Below are 5113 nucleotides of genomic sequence, written 5' to 3' on the forward strand. Positions count from 1 at the left end.
ATTGTGAAGAGTGTAAGAATTAGTAGCACAAGATGATCTTCAAAAGATCAGATATTAACTATGAAGCGTGTGCTACTTTTCTTTGTGTTGAACTTTAAGTACTCAAGGAATTTCGAGATATGTCTGATAAGAGATGATAGCTTTGTTCCTTGAAAGATGATATTATGCGAAGTGTCGTCCGTATAAGGAATTGATCCAAGTTTATATAATCGACTGAGTTCAACGTTCAAAATCAGAGGATGTCTCCAGATAACTGATGCAATCAGCTTTATTACCAAAAGATGTTCCTGCAGAAAAGCTATAAAACAATCAGTCTTGTTTTATACTTAATAGGGTAAAGTGCATTAAATGACTCCGTATAGTATTTAATGCTGCAATTAATACTAGTACTAGGAACTTTAACGGTAACAATTAAAGAACTAACGTTAGGCAACGTCTTCTACTGGTTCTGCATTTCTATCCTTTCTACTGCTTTAGTTTTACTAGACCAGTAGCTTCTGATAAGTGAGTCTACTGTTCTGGTCTGCTGGTTTTTAGTTAACATCGCCACAATAAAATTCATGTCTAACAATTTCTCCCTTTGTTGTGATGCCACAACCTAAACAGTAGAAAAGCGATGAATAAAGCAGATAATAATTAAGTAAAAGGATAATGTCAACAAAGTATCAAAGTAAATAATCAATCAGTTTCAATATCCCTGTAGATGACTTCTTCATTCTGAGGATCTTGAAGTCTTCTGTCTGAAGGTTCAGCTTCAGCTTCTGATTGCCTAGCTTCTGCTGGATCTCTTCTATCTTCCCCCTTTTTGGCATCAGCAGCAACCACATGGGCCAAGAGATCATTCATTCTTCCGGATAGGTTCTGAATGCCATTGGTTAGCATCTCCAGATACGGAGCTTGAGAAGAGATACGATCATTCAGTGTAGTGAGAGATTGATTTTGTGAATCAATCTTGGCATCCATAAGTTCCTTTCAACAGAAGCAGTAGGTACTTCTAGTTTCTGTACCACGCTGGATTTCACAAAGTGAATGTATTTCCCTTTGCACATATCCAGTGTTGGCTTAGTATTCGTTTCAGAAGTGCCTTCATTATTACAAAAACCGAGACCACTCCTATCTCCTGACTGTTTTTGTAATTCTTGCATCTTTTCCAGTGAAACAGAAGACTTGTTCCGAGCATTTACCAGTAGCGACAACTTCTGGTTTTCAGAAAGCACCTTCTGGTAATCTGCTTTGGCTCTTTCATTCTCAGTTATTAATTTACTCATCTTAACTTGTAAATCATTACAGCTGTCTACTTACAAGCAAGTTAACTTACTGTTCTGATTCTTTAAGTTCTGATTTTCGATCTTAACTTCATCAAATGATTGAGAAAGTCTAGAATACTCTTCTACCATGTCATGTAGTGCATCAATCAAATCAGTTCGTGTAAATTCGTTAGAGTCAAAATCAAATACCTCTCCAAATGTCGAGGTTGAATCATTGTCTGCCATGAGACATTTGACTTCTTCAGCATCACTATCACTGGAATGACTTTCTGAATCTGATGACTCAGAACTAGAGTCCGCCAATTTGGATTTGCTTTCTTCAGCAATCATTGCTTTTCGATCTCTTCTGGACTTTTTGTCATTCCTCTTATGATCCTTTCTCTTCTGGTCATCCTTCTTTGGTTTAGGACAATCAGCAATGAAGTGACCTATCTTTTCACAGTTAAAGCATCCCATATCACCAGATGGTGAATCTTTCTTGAAGTTGCGATTGGGACCCTGATAAGTTTGATGGTTCTTCTTCATGAACCTGGAGAATTTCTTTGCAAATAAGGATATAGCATCACTACTGATTTGTTCAGCAGACTTCTCCAATGTATTGTCAATGATCACAGTGTGTAGTGCTTGAGGTACAACTGCAGCAGCAGTAGAAGAGATAGTTGTAGTAGCAGTAAAAGCAGTAGCAGTAGCAGCAAGAGCCTTGGTAGGTAGGCTTGAAGGCTCTTCTCCACTTCTTACTTCTAATTCGAACTCGTAAGCTTTCAGATCTGCAAATAAGTCGTGCAGTTCCAATTTGTTCAAGTCTTTGGACACTCTCATAGGCATTGTTTTAACATCCCATTCTCTAGGTAATGCTCTCATCACCTTGAGGGCTATCTCTCTGTTGCTATGCTCTTTACCCAGAGCTGTTATCTCATTTACCAGGCTGCTGAATCTTTCATCGAACTCGTTTAGAGTTTCACCAGCTTTCATTTTTAGGTTTTCGAACTTCTGCATTGCTACAGACAGTTTGTTTTCTTTCGTTTGCTCATTTCCTTCACATATCTGGATGAGCTTCTCCCAAATATCTTTTGCAGTAGAACATATTTTGATCTTGCTAAAAGTGTTCTTGTCAAGAGTTTTATACAATATATCCTTTACAACATTATCAAGGTTGGCCTTCTTCTTATCTTCACTGATCCATTCACTTCTTGATTTTTCAACCATCTGTGGTGCACCTTCAGTAACAGCAACAGCTGTGTTAGGCTTTAATATTTTCAATGGACCATCTGTGATGACATACCACATGTCATCATCTTGTGCTGCAAGATGAGCTTACATTCTGATCTTCCAATCATCGAAATCTTCCTTAGAGAACATAGGGATCTTGCTAAAATGTGCCATCTGTTGTAAATTTTCACGAACAAGAATGACCTGCTCTGATACCAATTGTTGAGGATCGAAGTTGAGTTTAGAGGGGGGGGGGGTGAATAAACTCTAATCGTTTTTCTTTCTTCTCTGATGAGATACTAAAATCCTGTTAGGGATAGTAGTTTATCTTGTACGTATATTTTCATCTAGATTACAATAAAGCGTGCGGAAACAATCTGATGAAGTAATAAAAATAGTAGGCAGCAGTTGTTTATGGAAGTTCGAAGATGAAATCTTCTACGTCTCCCCTTCTTCTGTTTCCAGAAGGTATAACTAAAAGACTTTGGATATTACAGTACAACTTTTGTACACACCCACTTCAGAAGGACTTACACCTCGGCCTACTGAAACTCTTAGTTACTCAACTCACAAAAATGCGAAACACAAAGTTATGAAAAGACTCTTTTCAGATTACAAACTCTTCCCGATAAAGTATAAGTGATGTAAAGATTGTGAAGAGTGTAAGAATTAGTAGCACAAGATGATCTTAAAAAGATCAGATATTAACTATGAAGCGTGTGCTACTTTTCTTTGTGTTGAACTTTAAGTACTCAAGGAATTTCGAGATATGTCTGATAAGAGATGATAGCTTTGTTCCTTGAAAGATGATATTACGCGAAGTGTCGTCCGTATAAGGAATTGATCCAAGTATATATAATCGACTGAGTTCAACGTTCACAATCAGAGGATGTCTCCAGATAACTGATGCAATCAGCTTTATTACCAAAAGAGGTTCCTGCAGAAAAGTTATAAAACAATCAGTCTTATTTTATACTTAATAGGGTAAAGTGCATTAAATGACTCTGTTTAGTATTTAATGCTGCAATTAATACTAGTACTAGGAACTTTAACGGTAACAATTAAAGAAGTAACGTTAGGCAACGTCTTCTACTGGTTCTGCATTTCTATCCTTTCTACTGCTTTAGTTTTACTAGACCAGTAGCTTCTGATAAGTGAGTCTACTATTCTGGTCTGCTGGTTTTTTGCTAACATCGCCACAATAAAATTCATGTCTAACAAAGATTTTTCATAATAAATTTAAATCCTCACATTCAATTTCTTGACTATTAATTACAACATTTATATTAAAATTTTCTATGAATAATATTTATTCATATTTTGTAAAATTTTTATTATTTTGTCGTCGTAATTGTGCTATATTATTAGAATAAATTTGGGCTTTTTAACCGTTTACACAACATTTTATAATAATTTAATAAAATAAAGTAAAAAAATAGTATGTCAAAATAACGTGTCACGCCTCTTGAAGAGGCGTGACTTATAATTTTTTTTTAAATTCAGATTGCGTTGACGAGAGAAGACGAGTTTAGCGTGGTGATTCCGGACTTACAGTAGATTGGATTTTACTACTTGAACTTTAGTAGTTGAACCTTAGATTAATTAAAAAGACTGTTTTACATTATTGTATCTTTATACTGAAATGTAGTTTTATACAGATATGTATATCAGGTAGATGCCATTACCTTCCGCACTTTATTTTAAAAAGAAAATTTTTTTTTTAAAATTTTTAGACCCTGTTTATCTGAACTGATAATTAAATCCTAACGATGATTAAGAAGATGATTAGTGTCCGGGTCCCCACAACTGGTGGTATCAGAGCGATAGATCCTTTAGATTGACATAGTCAGAGTTGATAGATTCTTTAGACTGAGATAGAAGAGAATGAGCGGGGTAGATTGAATTTTCTTTCCTTGCATGTGATTGCTAGCATGAGAGTTATTGCAATGTTGATTTACATTGTGTGTGCTAGCATGATTTATTGCTTTTCCTATTACATGCTGTTTGTTATCTGAGTTGATTGCAGCATGTAATTAATAATCCTGAATCAGAACCGAGTCTGGATCAGAGGTATATGATCAGAGGAGGGCTTAGACAGATTATACAGATTGTGTATTGATTTGTTTGACATTCAGATATACCGCCTCGGAGATTTCCAGAAAGGGGTAGTACTTTGTCTGAACAGCTAGATGCATCAGAAGCTCAGCTAGAAGAAAAGATGAAAGAATTTGAGTTATTACAACCGCCGATTCTGAGTGGTACCGAGACATCTGAAGACTGTCAGAACTGGTTTGATGATATAGAAATCTTGTTTGATTTACTTGATTGTACAGATGAATAGAGAGTTAAAATGGTGCCTTACCAGTTACGAGAAGCCGCCAGGAGTTGGTGGATTACCAGTACAAGAATGTGGGCACAGAGAGGTACAGTGATGTCGTGGGAAATATTCAGAACTGAATTCTAACGAAGATTTTTCTCAGCTTCGTACCGAGAGGACAAGAAATTAGAGTTTGAGAATTTGAGCCAAGGGCAGCTAAATATTGACGCATATATTGCTAAATTCTCGACTCTAATGCGTTTTGCTCCTCATTTAGCTGGAAATGATGAAGCTATAGTAAATCAATTCATCAGAGGGT

This window comes from Primulina eburnea, chromosome 7, assembly GCF_022965805.1.
Source record: "Primulina eburnea isolate SZY01 chromosome 7, ASM2296580v1, whole genome shotgun sequence".
NCBI lineage: Eukaryota > Viridiplantae > Streptophyta > Magnoliopsida > Lamiales > Gesneriaceae > Primulina > Primulina eburnea.